This window comes from Columba livia, chromosome 1 (assembly GCF_036013475.1).
Source record: "Columba livia isolate bColLiv1 breed racing homer chromosome 1, bColLiv1.pat.W.v2, whole genome shotgun sequence".
Lineage (NCBI taxonomy): Eukaryota > Metazoa > Chordata > Aves > Columbiformes > Columbidae > Columba > Columba livia.
This window is the reverse complement of record NC_088602.1, coordinates 203,999,842-204,024,236: the sequence shown is the minus strand read 5'-3', so window position 1 is coordinate 204,024,236 and position 24,395 is coordinate 203,999,842. Positions and strand designations below refer to the sequence as shown.

At 42.7% G+C, this 24,395-nt stretch overlaps 1 protein-coding gene and 1 long non-coding RNA gene across 4 annotated transcripts in view; one reads left to right on the top strand and one right to left on the bottom strand.

Annotated features, from left to right (window-relative positions):
- LOC110364591 (uncharacterized) lies at window positions 1–20,769 on the top strand. 2 transcript variants are annotated; one of them, XR_010469649.1, is made up of 5 exons: window positions 1–3,420; window positions 9,645–9,819; window positions 15,686–15,783; window positions 15,883–16,146; window positions 19,972–20,769. It is a non-coding gene; the product is annotated as an uncharacterized LOC110364591 (long non-coding RNA). The 2 variants fall into 2 exon arrangements; XR_010469648.1 differs by having other exon boundaries at window positions 15,883–20,769.
- FRMD4A (FERM domain containing 4A) overlaps window positions 1–24,395 on the bottom strand; it is a 395,327-nt gene that overhangs the window by 326,017 nt on the left and 44,915 nt on the right. The gene's annotated exons all lie outside the window — the stretch shown is intronic.

The window sequence follows — 24,395 nt, the reverse complement described above, 5'->3', positions numbered from 1 at the left end:
GGCTCACAATGCCCGATACCAACTGATTTATTTACCAAGCAGTTTCCACCCTGAACATAGACACGGCACCTCATTACAGGTGCCTTAATCTGCCTTCCCTTAAAGTTGCCCACGTGGGGATTTTTCATCTCCGAATTCTTCAAAATTCGCTCAAGGCTGTTGTCCCACTTCCTTATGGTAGGGTGTCTTTAGGTAATATGGACAAAAAACTCAAAGTCACTTTCAACGTCATGAATGGCATCTCCTCATGGACCTCTTGCTGATGTAAGGTCTGCCTCCAAGGCAGGACTTGAGGAGCAATGCCAACCCTTCAGGGTCTGAAGGAGGGCCCAGCAACCCGTTGAGTCCCTGCTGAGCACATCTAAGGTCCATGGACCTCAGAGGCCATCCTTGGAAGTTTCAGAAAAACAAATTGTTGACTGCTGATAGAGAGGGAGCTGATCTGAACATGAGGGGTTGTGAAATGTCCTGTTCTTAAGGGTGGTGAGGGGCAGAACTGTGCTGGGATCTGGGGAGATGACATACTGGGGCAGGGGGGCTGCACTTTGTGGCTTCTCAGGAGCTGTCGTTCCCAAGAGAAGCCAGCCTGGAAGAAATAAGAAGCAACCTGTTTGTGCAGTTATTTCTTCACAATGGATGTTTTGCAGGAGAGGATGTGAAGGTGTGCATTTCCATGAAGAACCTCTCTTGTGAATAGGGAATTTGCAGTAATTAATAACTCCAGACTGTTTCTTGGGAGGGGAAATCCAAATCATACAATGACAGAAATATGAGCACAACAATTCACTTCCTTTCCCACAACTGTAGCTTTTCTTTAATGATCTGTCAATACTGGCTGCAAAGTCATGGATGAACTTCAGCGGGTTTTGTCTGAAAATCATACAAAACTCTAGCTGTTTTCTGAAATCAACTATTGTCTAAAGTACCTTAATTTACCAGCTCTGCTCTGCTCTATAGTTTGATTGCATTTGTCAAGTGGAGGGCAAAAGTGTCGGAGGAACACTAGGAAAAAACCACAATAATACTTGACTCTAAGGGAGGGCAGTAGATGAAATGGAGATAGAAAAGAACGAGACTAAACTAGAATAATTTCATATTATTTGAGAACTGCCAGCTTCCATCATTGTACTGCAAATCTTACAGCATTTGATTTTTTTTTTCTGGAATCCCCTGAGAGAATACAAGGCTCACTTCCATAGACATAAATGTCTTGTTGTTCCAAGGAAGACAGTGAAAATAACTGTACAAATCTAAACTCCAAACAAATAGAAGGTGGCAAACAAACAGACCAAACACCCTCCAAACTTATCTCCTACTCACTATCCTCTTCCCTCAGGAATTATATGTGAAGAATGGCAGCTTGAAATACGTGATAGCAAAATTAAAATGGTAGCTTGGAACTCTGCGGAAAGATGAGATCTACGGAAAATTGAACTTTTGAGCATTTTTGCATAGATATTTAAGAAAGGCTGAGAATGTTTATTTAGATTGGTTAAAATGCTAAAGCCTGAAAGGCAAACCAACTGATGAAAGATATTCAGCTTTAAAGTATGCAAAACCAAAACTAAGGAAACGTAATCATGTTTTATTGAAAAGCACACACATACACCCTCTGTGATGAATAATATAAGCTCAGTGAAAATCACTTACTCTCACTACAACGAAGACTGAACTCGTGGAGTTGGTGACGCAGCTGCCGATTCCTCATTCTCATAGAAGACCATCTGCTCTTGAATCTCAGCTTGGATGTTTGCAGACACGTTTTTAGCATTTTTGAACATGTATATCTCCTGGTGCTTCCCTAACATGCCGCTTGGAAAACCACAGTCCCAGGATGGCTGCGTTTTCTCTCTCTTAAAGGACAGGTAGTAATTAAAGTGTCATTAAGTTTCATAGATAAACCCCCCTGAGTTAAAAGGGTCAGACCGCCTCTTTCATGATGTTGCTTCTCTCCAGATGCAAGAACACACAAGATCAAATCTCGTCAAGAAGGTTTTATTCATAAGGAGTCAGACATGACATCTTCTAAAGGAAGATAATTCTGAGGGGACTGATGAGGTCACTAAAGAAATACTGACACAGAGCATTAGCAAGGGCCAGTCTGATCTGACCTCTGCCTGTACCATTGAATATTGTGGGATTGCTTTTAATATTGACTGTTCTTCAGGGAGCAAGAGGTCACAATCTGCATTTTTCATACCATATGTGAGTGGTTTGCAGATGACTGATGCCTGCTGATCTTTGGGGCTGCATGGATCACTTGTAGTGAAAGCCACCATGTGTGATGAAAAACAACTCTTTGCTAACTCAGGACTGCTATAGGTGAAAAGGTTATTAAACATGACTGAGTTCGTACTGAGATGATCTAGGGGCATTCACGTGATCTGTTAAGGAAACTGAAGGTATGGGGTAGGGCCAAACAATGGCAGAAGAATCTTAAAATTACTCAGATTACATCTGTGAGAGTACCTCCACCTTTGAATTAGCAAAGCAGCCATGCAATAACCAGTCTTCTTTTCCTCTGGAAAATCGCTGCCAAACTCTGAAGGTCCATCTTATATGACTATTAGTTTGTCCTGCTGCTGCATCTTGTAGGGTTTACCTTGCAAACCCTATGTCTTTGACAATCTTTAACGCCCATAAGTTTAAGATCCTGACACTGAGAAAGGTCCACTCATGGTTACAGTATGATGAAAGGAAGCAATATATTTGCAAGCTAGATTACAACAAACCTATTTCCTCTAGCAACTAAATTTCACTCAAGAAGGCAAGTAGCCTAAGAAATCTCTCAAAATATCTCTTAAAGGACCATAATGGCTATTGGAAACTGTATGGTGGTGCTAAGACCTCCACCAGCATCTGGAGTGGATGTAGAAAGTATGCTGCTCCATACCAATGTCAGCCGAGGCTTCACAGCAGCCTGATGGTGGTACCAACAAATCACCCTCGGTGACCTTGGTCTTTGTCAGTCCAGATAAACTTTGTCCTGTTTTATGTCCCTTTGCTGCCACATGGACAGTGTCACAGCCAGAGGAGAGGATGGAGCTCATGGACTTTTCTCAGTTAGGACAACTGACCAAGGTGGTTTCTCCTACCTTTGGTTTGACTCCCTGTCCATTTCTAGCCCATTCTGGGCTTTTTCTAAGTACCTGAGTAACTTCATTCTCAGTGACATTTACAGGACAATCCCTGTTGATTAGTGACACTCCGCTTTAGCAACTCTCATCTGTGAAACCATGAACCACCCAACTCATGACAGATCCTGAGGAGGAAACAGCAGCCTCTCTAACCAGCCTGAGGACCAGCAACACAGGTATTTCCAAATGAAAGGAGCACAGCTCTTGCAACTCTGCCAGGAAGCACAAACATGGAGCCAGGCCTTTCTACCCAGATCAACAGCTGCACCTTGCCAACAGAAGTGTAAGTAAAGTCTTGCTTTATTTTACCTGGGGAATGCTCTTTTGGAATGAATCTCCTGGTTGTCTTCACTTACTGCTGTGTGGTTCACCTCACAAAGCAGTCATGACCTGGATTCTGGAGCACATGACCTGGATTCTTTTCAGGTCAATCTCAGCTGAAAGATGCTGCAGAAACATTGCATGGACACACCTGATGTGCTCCAAAAATTAATGGACCAGATGGTTCACATGATGTGGCTGGAGTGTGTCAAATGCCTTGAAATGACTCTAGTGTATAAGAGAGGTCCTCAGCATCAACTGTTTCAGTTTTATAGACCTGCTGCTGTTAGAACACATTGCTTGCTAGGAAAACATGGCCAAAGGCTTCAAACATTTTGACTCTACCATAAAACTCATGATTTGTATAACAGGGTGACATTATGAAATGATCTGATTACAAGGCAATTTTCCCCTTGTACAGAGAAGAGGATCCCAGGTCTTTCAAGTCAAACCACAAATGCAATAATATAAGACAACATGGCAAGGACCCCTGATTCATGTGGTAGTAAATGCTAAACTATTTGCTACTGCATCTTCTCTGCTCTTTTTTACTCCACTTATCACAGAAGTGATGCACAAATGCCCCTCTTTTTTGCTTTATATAACATTTGGAGTTGTCAAGGACTTTCTGAAGGATTTGGAGTTCATCTTAGACAATCAGGTCTTGGTGTCAACAGACTGAAGTACTCTTGACTGATGAACATGATAGAAAATGCTGGTTTCAGTAACTGAAGATGTAGGGAAAGGATGGGCTGGTGAATACAGGGTTGGGTTACAATATGTGAGAGATGAAAGTTCATTATGGAGCTGAGAGCCCTCCTCTCCGCAACAGAGCTGCAATAGCTCCATACAGTCTGTTATGGAACAGAGTAGCATAACAGAGCATGGACTATATACAGCATATATCAGGCATTTTCTGTGGTGAAATGTACAACAGTATGGAATTGCCTGTGTTTTCAACACATCATCTGGGCCTTTCAGCTTTGTGTCTTGTCTGTTTTTTAAAAACTGAGCTCTGGGAGACATGGGATTAAAGTTCCCGATGTTTTTTTCTTGAGGAATAAGTCTTCAAATATGAAATTCCAAAATGTAGATGAAATAAATAAAATAAAACAAATAAACAAACAGAACAAAATGTAACCTTTCTGCTAATACAGTTTTTGAGCTGATAGTATTAGAGAAGGAAAATGACTCGTGATTTCGAGTGTATGGATCTGGCACTTCATTATAGCACAGAATTTAAATGAGCCCTTTCTCATATGATGGTTCATCTGTCTGTGAGTTGAAGTACAGCTAACGTACATGCAGTGTAAGACTCCGTACGACACTTGGTAGAAGCATGACATGAACGCAATCAAAACCTACAGAAAAATAAGAAAGGGGAAGTTCAGGAGGAAAAATTCAATTTCACTCTGTCGGTAGTTCAGATCTGACCCGAGGTGTCAAACAGGCTGCGTAACAAAACCCACAACAATTCAACAGCCCATCTATAGCCAGAAGGGGCCCACGGTGGAAAAGATTGAAAAATTAATTCCATCCACCTCTAAGAAAGAGGCAAATGTCACTGAGTTAGGAATAACAGCAAAGGGGTCATTGCTGAGGTCTCTCTGTACATGGTCTAACCTGTGCACATTAGGACAAGAATTACAGACAGAGGTGCATCAAGAGCTTTCCTTTTCTCTGAGTAAGAACATATTTTATAAACAAATGCACAGCTCCTTGTATATCCTGCTTAATGTAGATCCTGTCTGTTTTCTTATCATAAACCCTGCTTTCTTGTGGCTTTTAATAATGTCTTATGTAAACTGCTTGGACAACCTCTCCCAGGCTGAGCGGCTGCAGCAGGTTGGTTGACTCTCTGTGCCCAAAAACTGGGAAACGAGAGATGTGGTTACATGGGGACAACATAAACCACATCACAGAATCATAGAATGGTTTGGGTTGGAAGGGACCTTCAAAGCTCACCCAGTGCCACCCCTGCCATGAACAGGGACATCTTCACCCAGATCAGGTTGCTCAGAGCCCCGTCCAGCCTGGCCTGGGATGTCTCCAGGGATGGGGCATCCACCACCTCTCTGGGCAACCTGGGCCAGGATTTTACCTGGCTCACTGTAAAACATTTCTTTTTCAGGTCTAGTCTGAATCTCCCCTCTTTTAGTTAAAACCATCACCCCTTGTCCTATCGCAGCAGGCCTTGCTAAAAAGTCTGTCCCCATCTTTCTTACTGGCCCCTTTAAAGTACTGAAAGGCTTCAGTAAGGTCTCCCTGGAGTCTTCTCCAGGCTGAACACCCCAACTCCCTCAGCCTGTCCTCCCAGCAGAGCTGTTCCAGCCTCGGATCATTCCTGTGGCTCCTCTGGCCCCTGTCCAACAGGTCCATGTGTGTCCTGTGCTGAGGACCCCAGAGCTGGACCAGCACTGCAGGTGGGGTCTCACCAGAGCGGAGCAGAGGGGCAGAATCACCTCCCTGACCTGCTGCCCACGCTCCTTGTGATGCAGCCCAGGACACCATTGGCTTCTGGGCTGCAAGCGCACGTTGCCGGCTCATGTCCGATCTCCATCCACCAGCACCCCCAAGTCCTTGTCGGCAGGGCTGCTCTCAATCCCTGCATCCCCAGCTTGGATTGATACTGGGGGTTGCACTGACCCAGGTGCAGGATCATCAGCAGCCTCAGCCCAGCTCTGGACGCCTGCATCCCCAGGAGCGATGTCTCCATGTCCAAACCAGAGCTCCAGCCAGGAACCCTCCCCCCAAAAAACTACCCACAGGAAAATCAAACATTTAACACAGAGATAGAGGCTGAGCCATTCCACTGCCAGCCCACAACAGGCACCTGCCTGCATCAGCCTGTATCTCCCTCTGGAGACGTCCAAAGGCACCTACTGCCTTCCTCTGCTGATCACACAGGAATTTCCAGCCCTCCCTCCCAGTACTGGGTTGCTAGGCACTTAAGTTATAGATACAAATTGGGAGCTTAAATTAGGCAGGCTCAGTCCCACACCTTGTACTTACATATTATGAAACAGCCTTTCATTACATGGTCCAATTATTGTAGGGGTTTTGTTTGTTTGGGTTTTTTTTTTTTGTTTTGTTTGTTTGGTTGGTTTGCTTTTGTTGGTTTGGTTTAGTTTTTTATTTCCCAGAGGACTCTGCCTTCATTTAGGATACAGGATGGTCTATTGCTAAGGATGAATTTTAGCTGAGCAACTTAAGAGTGTGAAGCCCACAGTCGTACTTGGTCTGAGAAGTGTGCAAAGAGCAAAGCAGAGAAGTATGGAGAGTAAAGAGTGGTTTAGGATTAACACAATTGCAGGCAGTTATACAGAGAGCTGAACAAGGCCAGTTCTCCTGTATGTTATGAGTTCAAAATTTAGATTACTTTTTTTCCATCTCGTGCCAAGATGTTAACATGAGTTCCTAAAAAGAACTATGATCTGGTAATTCAAACATTCCTTCTTTCCCCCAGCTGCAGCAATCATTGTTTCATTATCAGCTTGGATATAAACTTCACTAGAAGAAAAAATTATTAGTAAAAAAAATCAGTTCACAATGGAAAAGAAAATACTCTGAAAATTTCACAAATGGCTATTTCAATCATTTTATATATTTTTTCCCCAAATGTGGAAATATGTTAACATATTCCGTCTCTATAAAACACTCCATTCTAGCTATCCACCGTTTTCCCAGCCATAACACACGTTCTCGCCACTGTTAACTGTCCTCAATTAGGTCTTGTTGAACAACCAAACTGGGGGAGACCTGGACTCTGGCCCTTCCTCTGCCACTGGCTCCCCGCTTCTCACTGGGCTCCCTCACCCAGCCTGTGCTTTCCTCTTTCTCCTGCCTGAAATCAAGTGGAAATCCTGGAATTTTATTTGGCACAACACTGAACACCGAAGTCCATCTTAGTAGTGCTTCAAATATATATTACATTGTATAATGGTTTGAAAAATCAAGTTCTAGGTGTTTCCAGTGATGTTGCTAAATTAAGTGGACACTTTTGACCTTAAGCTCTCTTGTACTGTAGCTCCTCATCTGTAAAATGGTGGTAATAGCATCGTCCTCTCTCATCTAGGTGCTTGCAGAACTGGCATTTGTGAAGGTCTCTGATGATATATAGTAAGGCGTACATTAAAAGCACCCGTCAGGAAATTTATAATTCTACCTTCAAAACAGCATTTGAACAGTACCCAGTAATGGTGTGTGGCATTTTTTACATGTTTTTTTTGTTGCAATTCATATTTGATTCTTCAGTGCCAATCAAATAATAAAGTATAAAAGTTTTTCTAAGTGATAGTTTTCTATATTCAAATGCGAACCAAACTGGAAAGGAAATTACATGATCCTAATTATGCTTTGTGCATATAAATCAGCTGTGAAATCATTTGATACTCTTATGTGTTTGGGATCTTTATCAATGAGGCAGAATAATTATCAACAAACCTCCATTAAGCTTCAGTTTAAAAAGAACTCGTTATTAAATATGAACACAATTCTGCACTTCAAAGTCAAAATGACTCCCCAGCGGACTGGCCAGATATCAAGGCTTGTACACATCAATGTGCATATCTCAAAAAAATTAAATTGTAATTATTTTGTGTTTAAAATAGGAATTCCCCCCTTTAGCTTTTATCAGGGCAAGAGATTGCTGTGACCTAGAAACAAAGTTAAGCTCGGTCAAACGCCACACAGCAGTAAAATAGTCAGTCTAAATGTAATGTCAATAAGCATAAAACAAGCATTGATACAATTCTCAATAATGCAGATTCTCAATAAGCATGGAATATTTTATCTTCCCAAGTAGCAAATCGTGTATAGATCAAGCGATAAAAGACATCAATTTCTCTCTTCGATCTGGTCCAGTGAACACCAATAATAGATCTTGCAAGACAGGCTGAAAAAAGTCTATTACTGAACATCAGCAATGAAATGTTAAATTAAAAGTTCCCATAAACAGATTCAGGAGATAAATAATGACATCTTGCATGGTTCTTCTCAACAGAAAACCTCACCACAGTTTTTAAAGAAGGCAAATCACCTTCTCCTGATTTTTCGCTTGATAAAACAACTGCTTGGGGTGAATCAACCTGCCCCAGCTTGGTCAGAAATCTCCCTCATTGCCATACATCCCCATGCACATGTGCCAGCCATAATCCACACCCTGGGGTGACCCAGAGTGCTCCCCACATTGACCCTCTGTAGTGTAGGTACCCTATCAATGATAGGAAACACCCCAAGAACTACTCCCACAGGCTCTCTATGGACCCGTGCAGTGAGGAGCCAGGCAGAAGCCTGCCTGTTTTTATCCCAGATTAATTCAAAACCCACCTGGACACATTCCTGTGTGATCTGCTCTGGGTGAACCTGCTCTAGCAGGTGAGTTGGACCAGATGATCTCCAGAGGTCCCTTCCAACCCCAACCAGTCTGATTCTGTGATTCCCTCCTAAATTTTTGTAGTTAGTCACCCATCACATAGGCGAGCAACAGAGTCCCTCAAAAGCTGTACAGCCAAGGCAGCACCCCCAAACCGACAACAAATCTTGCTCCTGCCTTTGGGAAGGGATGGTCCTTGTTGTCTCCCTGGGTGTCCCAGCTGGGTCCCTCTGTCCCCACAGGCAGGTTGTCCCCACGCCTGCACTGTTCACGCTCACAACCGCAGCAGCCAGGCCAGGCTCTGCAGAGGACTTTGCAAAACAGAGCTTTGCTGCCCTGAGAAAGCAATGCTGCACATTACTTCTGCAGGACACACATTACTTCTGGAGGAACAGTAAAGGGGGGACCTGGGTGTGCTCCTGGCTCTGAAAAATGGGCAACCCTCTGGGAAAGCGTGTGCAGCAGCTCCCTCTGGGGGCTCTTCTTCAGGATGGTTAAAAGCATCTTCACATTCTCAGTCCTTCAAAAGCAGAGACTGAGCAGGGGTGAAGGGAATGCTGGCAACCCTGCTGGGAAGACATGGGGATGAGGAGTGAGGGTTTGTAAACAGACACATACATGCAGAACCCTACGATGTCCCTGGGATGACAAATGAAGTTGTAGGACGATAACATTTGTTCCTGTGGGGTTTTAGGATTTATCACCTGGTGAGGAAGAGGCAGCCCCCTTTCAAGACAGAGCCCATGTTTATAGGGAGCAGAGAAAGGTGACCCGGAAAAATATTTAATGCTTCCACTGTGTTTATCCCCCAGATCAGTTTCATCATTCTCCTCACTGGAGCAATTTCATCCCTTCTGATCAGCTGGGGAGGGAATGGCCACGTCTCAGCACAGGAAGACTTGGGATGAATTTGTCACTCTCTAAACATGTTGTACACATAGGAACCAGTACTGCACAGCACACCTGTGTGGTCCCCAGAAAACTCAGGTAAATGTATTACCTTGCTATGCCCTTTCCTGTGCCCTGACCATGTGCTGCTCTCATTTGCAAAGGTGAGTTTGAGCCTCTGTTTTGCAGAGGATGGATGTCTACTCCATCTCCCAGATGAGTAAAATCAGAGGCCAAGCAGCATGGGTGGCTGCAAACAGTTTCTCACCAGAACTGGCTGGAAGTTAGAAGGAAGATTATGGCACCAGATCTCTTTTTCCATGAGATTATTGCTTGGCTCTGACAGTAAAAACACTCCTGATTGCCCACAGTAGAGTTGCTCTTACACAAAGCATCACTCTTACACTTTCTATAGAAAATCACATCAACAGCTATTGTAAAGGTGGAAAACAGAAGCATTTATAAATGCATATTTGCAACCAAATACAGGTGCACGGTAACACTGCCTTATAGACAAACTCTACCTCATGTTCTCCAGTTGTCCCTTTGTGTCCACTTGGAGGGATGGAAGAAGTACAGGATATATCATCAAGCTAGAGCCACCAGAGCCAGGATCTCATCACTCTACTGCGACAGTTACAGCCTCTTTATTTAAGCAGTATTTTGTGTGCATCAGAGAAATGCAGGCTGGTCCCATTGTCCCCTTTAGATCCTGTGGCTCATGCCAGCTCCCCAGACCACCCAACAGACAAAAGGGTCTCAGCATTCCCCTAAAATGGCCTCATGACCCAGGTTCCCTCACCCGATACAGGGATGCTGGGTCTCCTGAGGACACCGATGTTGTTTCAGCCTCTCCTGGCTGCCGTGTCCTGCTGTGACACATGCTGACCCAACACAGGGCTTCCATCAAAGCTTAGTCCACGTATGATAGTGTAATAAAGCCTCTGCACAGTTAACCTTTAAAGACTTTAAGTTTGGAGGCATCTTAACCTCCTATTGCAAAGGTCTCTCCGCTCTGGCAGTCACAACACTTACATTTAAAGCACTTAATTTCATTACTGAACCTAGCCCAAGGGTCTTCTCTTCTGTGTTCTCTGCCTTGCAAGAATTGATCTAAGATTTACCCTCCTATCTTCAAGTAAATGTAATTGAGATCTGAAACAACCGGGTTTAGCCTGTTTAGAAGCATTGATGTTCTGTGAGGATGGAAGCTCCGTTACTTTAACATCCCACAGCTGAAATTCCCTTGTAGCTGTCTATTGACCTATAAAGATGTGACATAAATGCATCCTTGGCGTGGAGAAAATGGTGAGGTAGGTATGACATTTCTCCCTGAGGCAGCTACTGCAGCTTCAATTATCTTATCTGCAGGAAAAGTGGCTACAGAAACCTAATCACTGCTTAATTTACTTATAGCTGGCCAAAACCACACCACTCAGCAACTGTACTTGGCACTCTGTCCCTGAACACCCCCCACCAAGTGCTGGAGGTGATTATCAGGTGTGCTAACAACCATTGCACAACTAAGAAGGGAATAATTGGGTTACATGGTCATTTCTGACATGTTGGCATAATTTTATAGCCAAGAAACTCTGCTACAATATAAAACATTTTGGAAAAACCCACCTCATCACCAGCGCTAAAAAACACGACTGTCCCTAAAAAGTCAATAATGTTTCCTTTGGTCCTGAATTAACCTGCAGTTTAACAAGCCATACAAGCCCTGACATGAACACAGAGATTATATTGATTAGACAAATTGGAAAGGGTAATAGGAAGAGGGAAATGAACACTGAGGCAGTAGTTGAAGCAAAGAGCTGTAGGAGAAAGTACAGACATAGAGACACACTCCCTCCCCCTTACATATCCCTCTTCTAATTACATTTAGCTAATCCGTTCAATTAACATTGATGAATTTTATGATGAAAAGCATAATGAATCCATTAAACACAAAACAAGTATTGGCATAAACCCTTTTCACCCCAGGAAGTGAATTATATCAGGAGAGCTACAGTAATTTCCTAATAAAGTGATCTAATGATGAAAAGGAGCCATTCATTTTGTGGCCAGTTAAGATTCAGGCTGGTGGAGGTTGGATCCTCCAGATCAGATGGTGATGCTGAGGGACTCGCTCCTCTCCCAACCTGCAGCAATTGGCAGCAGAATTGGGCCAACACGATACGTCATTCCCTGCTACCTAATAATAATGTTACACCGACACTGTCAGTATTTTTCATCCTGATGCTGCTGCTGCTAGACTCTTCTATAAAAAGGCGATTTGTTAAGCAGTTAGTCACTGCTTTATAATTCATAGACTCTCCTGAAAGTTTTAATGAGAAAGCACAAAAGCAGTAAGAGGGAAGTGCGGGCTGAGATGACTATTTATAAGCCAGCAAATACTCTGCTATAACACAGTCTCCTCTCCCGACGTGTGCGTTACATTTCTATCATGTGCACATTAAATTTATATGTCATGCATTCCCTTAACAAGACTATTCATACAACTATGATAAATAGGGCCATAATCTGCAGTGATTTCAATCCTTCTGTATGCCAGCAGAAGTCTCTTAGCAACGGTTGTTAGGGGCAACACCAGCATCCAGCATCTTTTGTCGAATTCAGAGGTAACTGAGCTTCCACCGACTTACGATGGAGGCTCCAGCTATACCTCAGAGAAAACAGAGCCTCCCTTCCCCCTTCCACAAATCCATGCTACCAACAGAGACTCACTGCACAGCAATTATTAAAAATCATCAATTTAGTGTGATCCAAGCGGTCATTCTGGGCGTGACGTGTATCCCATTTCCTATTGCATTAGAGGTCTATTAGTTTGTTTTCAAGATCACAACAGCCTTCACCCCTCCCCAGCCTACTTAAAATTCATGACATTGTCTTTAAATTGGGGTAGGGAACCTCTGTAACGTGGTACAAATAAATCCCTTTACTAGTCCCCTGTTGAGATGTGTCCCCGATGCGCTTCTGGAGCCATGGCACAGCGTACGTTCCTGTAAAGTATAGCCATGATCTTAATGATCCTTTAATTTTTTATTCCATCTGTAGCCTAATGCCATCTCCTAATTGCTGAGCATCCCCCACAAGAGGAGTTGCTACAATTCATCTGTTTTCACAGGATGCCATTTTTTTTTCCCAGTGGGAGCACAGCCAGGACTCTCCAGTTCGTGCCACAATACTGAAGGGTCTCTGGATTAAAGGAGAAAAAATAAAATCTGGTAAAATCCAACCAAAAAAGTGATGGGGGTCTTATGCCAATCACACCAAAGTGTGTATTGAGCATTGCCAGCTTTAATGATGACATCTGTGATGTGGGCTGAGAAAGGTATTGGGCTGCCTCTTCCCTGGGGAATATATTAATATTTCATCTCAAATCAATTACTGAGTTGCTATTCCCACTGCTGTCCTTAAGGCTGTCAGCAAGCTCACTCTAAAACCCCTGTTCTGAGGCAGTTGACATATCAGCCTTTAAAAAAAAAAACACAACCAAAAAAATCCTGCCCCCACCAGCCCCCTCTGGTCTGAAATTTGGCATCAAAAAGGCTTACCCTGAAAGCACATCACAATGTTTACATGAGCGACAAACTTTAATTCTTCAATAAAAAATCCCTGAAATTTTTGCATACCTTTTTCCTCATTTGCATTTAAATTACTTCATTAGGTGGTGTGCCATTTTCCTTGTGTTGTATTTTTCTGCTAGGAACAATTTCTTCCTTCTCTTCTAAACTTGCAAATTTTGCAAGTTTAACCCAAGCCCTGCGCTGCAGCAATGTTTAGATTCAAACCAAAAAAGAGCAAGACACATCTAAGTTATGGGTGACACTCTCTTCATTGTAAGGAGTTGCATAGTTGTCAGATCAGTACAGGAGATGAAATATTATTTGCCATAACACTTTGGCATTGCCAGTTGATTTATGGATCTTATGTCAGACTTAGATTTGAATTTCCTTGTTTAGCCTAGAGTTGAATCATGATTGTCTCTTTTCTCGCTCCCATGAGAGACAGTCAGAAATTTTAAGCTTATATTTGCCGGACAAGGAATTATTCTGCTCTGCCTGGAATTAGCATCACTTGCTCAACATCAGTTGATTAAATATCCTTCTGTATCTCTCAGCCTTCAGTCCTGATCAGACCTTCAGGATGTTGCAGTGAGCCTAAAACCCCCTCCTCACAGCTGGCAGAGACTTCTAGGTGAGGAATTTTCTCAGCTAATTTTAGAGCGTTAAAACATGGATGTTGTAACCCAACCCTGAGCCAGCCACTCGACCCCTTCGCAGAGTCGATGGAAGGAATGAGACTCAGCAGTTCACCCTCGGGATGAGTTGGATATAAAAGGAGATGATGGGGCCATTCGACAGTCAGGTGTCAACATTTACTCTCCACCTTTACCTCTGAGAGGGAAAGCAGGACTACAAAGCAGATGATAAAAACATAAATCTCAGCTGTATTGTGACATTATACAAGCAATTTAGGGTTAGCCACAGCTCCTCCTGTTTGGATAATGGGAAAGTCCTTCTTTTCTTTCAGCGTTTGTCTTGCCTTTAAGAATTCTAGCTCTTTTAGGAGGAGACTGTGCCTTGAGTGTCTTTGTATAGCCCCCAGCCCTGGTCAGACTTCCCCAGGAAAGGATTTCCACATACTGCCCTGACAGACTGGCAGGCTGAGCTCAGCCCCTCGCGGTAACATAGACTCCTGTGTGAAGAGGGGTGAGGAGTTACCCAAGAAAAGAAAATCTGCTTCAGCAGGATACTAAAAAACATCAAAGTGTAGAGGTGATGGCAACAGTAGAAGTAGCATATTAACCCCTTTTCTCATAAAGAGCAACCAAAGAGAGCAGGGGAAGGCATGATCTTCAGTTCTGAGAGATCAGAGCCACCTGCTTATTTATAGAGTGATCACAGATTTGTTCAGCCTTAATAATGAAGCAATTCAAGGTCTGGGAAAATAATGGAATGAAAAGGACAAGAACTGAGAGAGAAAGAAACAGAAGAAAAATTTTAAAAGAGGAAGAAAAACTATAGGTTGTGAAAAGCTATATCTTAGCAACACTTTGACTTGGTGGAAGCCAAATATAATGATGGCAAAGGAGCCCAGGGCTGAAAGAGTCATTTAAACAGCTTTGCAAAGAGATGCTCTGTCTCAGCTGGATGAGGCTGCTTCATCCCAGGCTACTGGTCACAGAACCTTGTTGATGGATAACAGAAGGATCCACAGATGTTCGGGTTAAAAAAAAAGAATTAATTACACTTGGTAATTAGTCTCACCTACAGATTGAATTAGACTTTAAGAATGGCTTTTCTGAAGTTTCTAGATATGAATACATTTGAGAAGACAATAGTTAATATAGTACACCTTAGACTTACTAATACTCTCTGTGCTAACTGGTTCCACCTCTTTGGTATCTTTAATGTGGAAGTTCTTTCTATAAGGCCCTGCATGCTCACAGATGTGTTTGACTTCTTGCATTTGACATGAAAAAGCAGCCTTCAGGAAAATGCCAGCTGTAGGTTTGCATTAGCTGTAGAACAGACACAATTTCTTTTGTGACTGGAACTAATGCAATCTGCAAGAAAATCAATGCAGGTTCACAGGGAAATAACCAGACGGTTCTGAGAGTGCGCTGTAGTCTAACAGAGACACGGTCTGCTAACACTGAAAAATGCTCCATAGCCATGCTTTTGATCTTGGTTCCTTCATATTATAGCCAAGCCTTTCAGACTATCGTCACACAGCTTCCAAACATATCAATCTTGCATGCGTTTCTACTGCCTGCTCCAGTGTTTGCTTTATGAAGACTGATCTGATTATTCAGCACTAGATCCAGAAGTAAGTATTTTCCATGTTCACTTGGATTAACAATGTGAAAAACATACTGGCAGGACTGCAGACTAATTATTTTAAGCTGGTGGGGTTTTGTCTGGTTGGTTGATTGGTGTTTTTCTCTCTTACATAGGTGCTTCCTCTATTTACTCTGCATCTTTGTTCAAAGATGCATTAAAGCATCTCTTCCTACCTGCAAATCAGAACTTCTTTCAGGCATGGCGTTCATGTGTGAGTCCTAGAGCTTGTTTTTATGCTAATTTCAAATACAACATTGTGTGTGGATACATATATATATATATACAACTTATTTATTTTTATTTTAAAAAGGCTTTAAAGCAATCATCCCTTACATCTGTATGGAAGGAGGAAAAAGTATCTGGTCCTAAATCATCAGGGCAATTCTGGAAGAAATGCACGTGTTCGAAAAGAGGCTAAGAAGAACATGAAGATAAGCGGTGTAATTCAAGCAGACTTAAACCTAGTGCTGGAAAGATGAAGAAAAGGTGCAATGCGCCTTGATTTTATTCAGGAAGAAAGGAGTATAGCTGACACAAACGGATTCCCTTTGCATTTGGCACCATATGACTATCGGTATGAAAAGTCCAGAAGGAGAAAATAAATCACTGCTCTTTCAATACACTTGTATTTGTGCTAACCTGTAAAACATATGTAAAAGTCTGCTGCTGTATTTTGTGAATGAAGAAGTAAGAGCAACCATTTGGTATAAATGGATAGCTGAAGGTTAGGAATAATTTTTGCCTTGGACCACCATGGAGATATACATTATTAAGGGAGTGTGCCCCTCCTGAGCTGGAAAACTCTTTCCAGCTTGCTAATGATTTTCTCAGATTTAATAATACAGGCTGAAATTTCCATTCTGGATGTCTGCTTGAGGCCAATTATTCCCCTCACCCTCTAAATTCAAACAAAAGTTAACGTTATTTATGAGAGTAAAATGGGAGGGTAGTGAGGGGAGGGTACTGAAGGCATTTTTCAATATTCCCAGTAATCTGCAAAGTTGTAGCAACCTCAGGCCATCAAGCAACGACTTGGAAGTTGTTAAGTATGATTATGCACAATAATTACTCTGTAGTGTTTTGCTTTTCTATGGAAATCCACTCAGTTAAACTGTAGATCTTTGCAAAAAATATTAAAGTTTGCCTTTGTTTGGTAAAGACAGGGTATGATTATCTAATTTCTTGGCCCCAGCGAGCAATCTTGAACTTCTAATATCTCTTGAAGTTCATCAGATTGCACACATATTGTCTTCTTAGAGCAAGAGACCATGTTTCCTCCTGCTTAGAAAGGTTCGTCTTGTAGTGCTTGCTCCGATGTGCTTCTCTAACTGGGATTTAATGAAAGCAAAGGCAAGGGCACGAAATGAAGAAGAAAACAAAGTCTAGAGCAAGAGGACAACTTGGAGGTGGTAGGAAGAGAAGATGCTTGGGGATCAGGAGAAAGCAGGGACAGCTGGGATTAGCTGAGGAATTGAAGAAAACCTGGAGTCAATAAGGAAAAGGTATGGAGGGCAGAAATGTGTCTAGCTGGACAAAAAATATGAAAAAAAGGACCCAGACTGGAGAAGAAGGCTTGGATCTGATAAGACAATTTGTGAGGGAGGGTTAGTGGGAATGGGGAATAACCATGAGGGTTAGTGGGAATGGGGAATAACCATCAGTGGGGCATGGCTGAAAATCTGGGAGGGAGAGACAGGTGGACAAGGGGGAGTGAAAGCTTATGCCAGCAGGGCAGGGTCACAGCAGGACACAATGGCACAAGTTAGTTGCTGCAGTTTCCCAAGGAATCTCGAACCATCTCCTAACTTTAAAGCGCGTGACCATGATGCTTATTATTACTAATTCCATCTTTTTTTTTTTTTTTTTCCTAATTACCGTATTAAAAGCGAAACAAAAGAGAGTTTCTTGAGGCAACAGCAACATCTCTCACAGAAATCTCCCAGGATTTCTTGCAGGAAGCTGTATTTAATGCTGTGGTTGCTGATGTGCAATAATGGGTCAACAGCAGGTCAAGAATCAGAGCACATGGGGTACAGCATGGAAGGCTTGCTACCATATGCCAGTGCAGCATGTTTGGTATCTAGGACAGCTAATAGCAGCAGACTTGTGAGCAGGCACTTGGAGATGTGAATAAGTCACAGTATCCACTAAACACAAAGCTCGTTGGCTTGGTGAGACAAAGCCACAATAACACAGGCTGTTCAAAAGGGATTCCACGTCAGAGCCTCAACAGTCATGTCCCTATAGCACAGAGTGATGGTTCTGGCTGGATTTCTTGGAAGCACAAGGCATGGGAAGTCTGTTCAACAGTACAAGTGGAGAAATATTTGCTAAGATTTGTACAAAGCGTAAGAGCAGGCTAACCCAGAAACCAAACCCCATTATACCCTGTGGTGCTCACGACTGAGGGGCTGAGCAGAGGAGCCCTTGTCCTGTAAGAGCAGAATGTGACAGGCTGATCAATTCACCGCAGCATCTACAAGAAATACAGCAAAGGTGAAGCTGACATTGAACACTGTAACAACACACTAAAACAGAAATACAATAAAAAACCAAAAAGGTTATTTTTTTTCTCCAGTTGGAACAGCAGTTGAATAAGCAGTTTGTAAAGTAAAACAGGACTGGAACTGAGGTCCATCAGACCTCACTGGGGCAGCCTGCTCCAGGATATACGATTTATAGACACTACATAGCAGGTTCACTCTCAGATTAGCATCCGTTCCAGCTTGACACAAGTACAAATGAGCAGTCTGCATGCAGATGCTTTCTGGAGTCTTTCTGGGTTTGGGTACTAAGCATGACCAAAAGTGACATATTGAGAGCATGCTAGCACTCCAAAAAGGATCTGAAAACTAGGCAAAGATTATTCTTTGCTGGACATGGATTTCAATTCTGAGAGCATCAGTTAAGCAGTACGGATTTTTCTGGGAGTACGGAAGTGGCACAGTCCAATTTGAATCCCAAACAGGATAAATTTACTCTCACAGAATTATCTGAGAAAATGTCAAACTAGATACAGATGGAAGATACTATCAACAAGGCTGGTTGCATAAATATCTACCAGGTCTCTACTGGGAGGGATTTATGGCTCCCATGAGATCCCACAAATTCATTATTATCACTACAAAACTGATGAGCATCAAGTCAGCTAAGCTGTGCACTTGATGTACAGTTACATCTTCCAAAGCAGAGTGGCCATAACTTCCAACCAACAGCAATTGGTTTTGCAGGAAATGAAAAAAGAACTGATTTTAGTTCTTACCCATGGGGAAGATGAGCAGGTGTACTCAAGCTCAATAGGCAAACTGATATGGGAGAATATAGATATAGATATCCCTTAGTGACCACAGCCAGAGCAATCATATTTTTAGTAAATCTACTTGCAAAGCTAAAACTGCAGATTGAAGATGGTGATAGCTGCTGATCTGGGTTCCAGTCACCAAACTGGAAGTCTTCGTATGTGAGGAAAGAAACAAAAAATACTTCTCCATGCCAACAGCAGAGGTTCTACTGAAGTATCTCATGCTGTTGGTCATGGCAGCAGGTTGAGAGTCTGGATGGTGAGAGTCTGGATGGAGACAGAGGCAGATCCAGCTGCCAGAGGAGCCCTGACTCACAGCCACATCTGGCTCTTGGCTTAGACTGTAAATGCTGTCGTGAAATACAGCTGACCTTTAATGAACGTGTCTTCTCTGTATACATAGTGTCAGTCACAGCAAAACCCTGCTGGCTTGTGGGGTCGTGTTGGTCTTCAGCGATTACGGTAATAAATGTGATTAACTGCAGCTATAAAAAGCAATTTCATTCTGACTGCTAACCTCACAAAAGAAAAAGAGAATTAAATAAACCAAGGAATGGGCTGCAATATGACATTTTTACATCCATGTTGGTTTATCTTCCACCTTTGGACTGTGAATCTGACGGCTTGTAATGGGAACAACAGCTGTTTTTGCACAGTTGGAATTTGCTATCGCTGTTCTGCGGGACAGAGGTGCTGCAGGGAATTCCCATTACAGAAAGGAACTGCAGCGTTTCTCCAAGATTGTTGTAACCATTGTAAAATATTGGTGACTTAATTGTTTTGCTGTGTATCAAAGCAACTGGGGTCATTGGCGAAAGCAACTGAAAGCCGATCTTGCATCCTCCAGTGACAAGTAACCTCTGCTGAATGCACAGAGTTGCAAAGGGTAGGGCTGAAATTAATCCTGAATTTACTTAATCTAAAATACAGGCTCTTTAGAGGACTCTGTTGCTGAGGCTTAGAGTGTATAATGTCATGAACACACATCCAGTAGTCACTGCATGGACAATACAGCCCTGTGTAGTTTTCAGAAAACTCTGACCAAACTAAAATTCAAACACAGTATTTGCGATTAATATTTCTTTTTTTTTTTTGTAGACTTCTAATCATCAGCTGAACATGATGTACATCTTCGATCATCTTGAAGAATTCACTTAAGATAAATCATTTTTTTCAAGACCTTTTTTAATTTAGGAGAAAATGCTGTAACAATATCCAGTGGCTGATAGCTGAGGTTTGCAATATAAGTTGAGATGCATATTTTTAACAGGAATAATTAATTATTGGAACAACTTACCCAAAGATGCAGTGGCTTCTCCATCAGCTATAGCCTTTAAATTATTTTAGATTTTTCTGAAGGCTTGGACACTTCAATGATCAATGTTTGAAGTGAAGACAGGAACCAAGATCTGCAGTAATTTCCTGTGAACTATGGGTCTTTTCGCTGAAGACAGGATTTTCTCCATGCCTTTTGTAGTTTTTATAGCCCCATTTGCCAAACTTTGTATGCCATTCTCTTAACTTTACAAACAAAGCTGTATTTATCGTGTCTTAAATTAAAGGGAAACTTGAATAGACACTTCATACGAAGTATTCACAGCTGCATAAATCAACTCAAAGAGAAGATTAGGTGTTTATTAGCAAGAAAACATAAGCTGTAGGAGTATGCTTTGTACCTTAATTTCTTTGTGCTTCTCTTGTAAAACATTAAGGATGTCCTAGGATATGAGGTAATTAGGCAGATAGTGTATTACAGGCAAATAAATGCCACATACTCCCTCCTCTCTGGACAGCTTGTAAGTCACTGTTTATTTCCTCACTACAATACAGGTTTTTCTACAAAGGCTGCACTGCTCTGATATGGAAGTTTTAGAAATAATTAAATGTCAGAATTTATTCTTTGAAGACTCTTGAAATGCAAGCAAAAGGATGCAATAAGGGTTTAAGACACATGGGAAACAAGCAAAACTTGAAATGGGAGCCAGATGAAGATGCCTGTACTTAGCATGCCTTCACCCTGCCGGGTTAGAAGCAATAGAAAACAGCCACACACGGCAGCACGACGTTCACCACCTGCACCATGTTGATAGCAGCAGAACGTGAGATCGCACCCTTGAGTTTTTTGAGCCAGGGGAGTTGAAACCAGCATCGTGCTGGAGCTGTGGTCCTGAATACATCACCTGTCTCCTGTGAGAGACATCCCACAGCTTTGTTCCCTCTCGCTCCCATCCCTTTTCTCTCTCATCCTTCTCTCGGCAGTCCTGAAGGGCTTTCAGGGGCATGTGCTGCACCTGATGCCACCATGAAACATTTCACTCCCTACCTCAGAACTTCAAGATCGGTCTCTGTTAAAAGACAGCAGAACCCTGCCAAGTGGATTAGGTTGTCAAGGCAACATTTTCCTTGAAAAACTGGACAAGAGAGATGTTATCATACAAGGAGATTACATTCCCTTAAGTGATCCTCTGTCATTACTTTTACACACAAGAAACAGAGTGCTGAACATCTGCACATGGATTTCAGTTGCTCACCAGGGCTCTTTACCATGGTTTCCACTCATTTAGTGGGGACACCTTCCCATGGCAGATGTTTTCCCTTCAACAGTGACATATTCAGCTTTCCTTTCTTCTCCTATCCAACCAAACTGGCTACAGACACCACAGCTCCTTGGAGAGGAGCAGGGAGGGCAACTCAGTGACCCCTTTGGACATCCCAGCTAAATTCCTTTCAGATAGATTACAAGGCTGTTAGACCAACCTAGAGGAAAAAGACCTCAGAGAGGGCCAACAGCTACATAGACAAACTAGAACTGGAAGCTTGAAAAATGAACAGATAGACCTGACTTCACAGTTAAACCTGAGTTTATCTATTTGTGCATGTAGGTATTTAAGATAATTCAGACTAACTGACATATCAGCGTGGGTTCATTGGTTAAAAGGGAATAATATCTAACCCCCTTCTCTTTTATTTTCCATTAGGTTACATCAGGAACAGCTGGATTCCAGGCCTGGCTATGACAGAGAAATTCAATGAACAATTTTAAAATAACTGCATACTAGTATCACAAGCAATGGCTTAGCAATTCAAATGAGAGGCTCTGCCTAGAGCCTCCTTGCCTTTGTGGGATAATGGAGAAATGTCTGTCCCATCAGGGGTCCATGTACATTTGACGATTTGAAGGTCAGAAAGGACTCAGCTTGGCTATCCATTCAGGTCTCATGACAGAAAGAAGAGAAGGCATCATCCCTTCTCAATCAAGAGCTTCTCAGAAAGAATGACCAAACCTTTCTTCAAAGTGTTGAAAGCACATGTGTATCTCAGCCGTACTTCCAGGCAAGCTGCTCTGTTTTTAGACCATGGCACAAACCACTCCACTGTTGACCTCTATGTGCTCTGCCATCCAGCAGTAGCTGCTGGAAAACCAGAAACAACTTGTTGTTGCTTGTAAAACCTCTGAGTTTTCTTCTTAGGTGAGCCTCAGGCCCCTTTTTTTCACCTGACAGTCCTTCTGATGACTTGGAGATCCAGGAAGATATCCCAGGCTCACAGAATCACAGAATCACAGAATCGACTGGGTTGGAAAAGACCTCAGAGATCATCAAGTCCAACCCTTGGTCCAACTCTAGTCTGTTTACTAGATCATGGCACTAAGTGCCATGTCCAATCTCAGTTTAAAAACCTCTAGGGACGGCGAGTCCACTACCTCCCTGGGCAGCCATTCCAATGCCTGATCACTCTCTCTGTAAAGAATTTCTTTCTAATATCCAGCCTAAATTTCCCCTGGTAGAGTTTAAGCCCATGCCCCCTTGTCCTATTGTTAACTGCCTTTGGGGCTCTCACCCCAAAGTCTTCAAGAAAGTGACCTCTCTTCATCCAAAGAGTTCAAACTCTTTTAAACTCTCTTGGAACAATCTGTCCCCACAAAAACATATTTTGAGCAATAATTTGGCCAAAACCAAAAAACTATTTTGAGCAAGCTTTCAAAGTATTGTAGCCCAAGATGTCTCCTTTGTGTATACTTTCCTATTTTGTACCCCCTAGTACTTAAAAATTCAAAACCAATGTGCTAAGGTTTTTTTATGCTCTCTTAAATCCCCCAAAAAGAGTCTGTTTCCAGGCGCTGCCGCCATGTGACTTTCTTCAGCATTTACCTATGCTTGTCAGCTTGCGAGCATTAAAAATTCGACTCTAAACACAGAGTGACCTCTTCTTCCTGTCTATGACAAGTAATGCATTATGTCCTTACATACAAACCAGCTTTATTATAACAGTTGTATCATGGTTTTGTCTTTTTTGTCTCTCAGCATTCTCAGGATACCTGGGAAGTGAGGCCAATTACAACACAGAGCTAAGATAGAGGCTGGTTTTGGCCCTCATTTATATCAGAGAGACCCCACGCTTCAATTATTTATCTATGCTATTGCAGTTTTTAGGAGCAGCTGGCATGGAGCAGCTGCCCTGATGCTGTGACACTAGAAAGATTTTTGGTTTTTAAGTGTTTCCTCACTTAAAGCATTTACAGCCTGAGACACTATGAGGGCAGCCAGACAGAATGGAGGAACTGAGAGACAAACAGATAAGCCATTTTCCAGCAGTGAGCTGCCAAAATTGGCAGCTGTCTTGTGTCAGCCCACAGCATGAGTCCCAGTTCACCCAGCGCTGCCTGGTCAGACCCAAAGGTACGTGGAGTTCATGCATCACATCTCTATCAGGCACAGGCACTTCTTCCAAATAAGTTTGATGAACTGCTCTGATTTTTGCCAGTGAAATCGGCGCTTAGGAAATGAACACAGTTGTTTCTGATGAGGAAAAGCAGGCACATCTCTTCCTGAGGGCTGTGCCCTCAGTGGGGCTGCAGGGCTGAGAAGGTCCTATTGCGGTCAGGTGCCATCGGGGCTGCTCTTCGTCTCCTGCCATGGACTGTACTGGTGTCACCTCCTCTCTGTTGTGAGGAGCAAGGGCTATGGAGCAACTACCCAAGCAGCTCTCATGCCCCAGCATGGTGGACAGGACATCTGGGATAGAGCGGCAACTTTTATTGTCTCCCTTGCTCTTCAGGCAGTGGGGAGGATGAGGTCAGGCTCATTCTTAGCCTCAACCACCAAGGTTAAGGGGGAAGGGACAGCCAAGATGTGGTCCTTCCAAACCCAACCTTCAGACATTAACAAGTCTCCAGAAGGAAGCACATTTGGTCATGCTCTTGTTTGGTGGGTGATAGTGAGCCTGAAGCAAGTATATAGAATCGGTTATATAGGACAAGAGGAAATGGCTTCAAGTTGTGCCAAGGGAGGTTTAGATTGGATATTAGGAAAAAATTCTTCATGGAGAGGGTTGTCAGGCATTGGAACAGGCTGCCCAGGAAAGTGGTGGAGTCACCATCCATGGAGGGGTTTAAAAGAAGTAGAGAAGAGGTTCTTAGGGACATGGTTTAGTGACAGTGTTAGGTTAACAGTTGGATTCAATGATCTTGAGGGCCTCTTCCACCCAAAATGATCCTGTGATTCTATATATGAATATTTCTC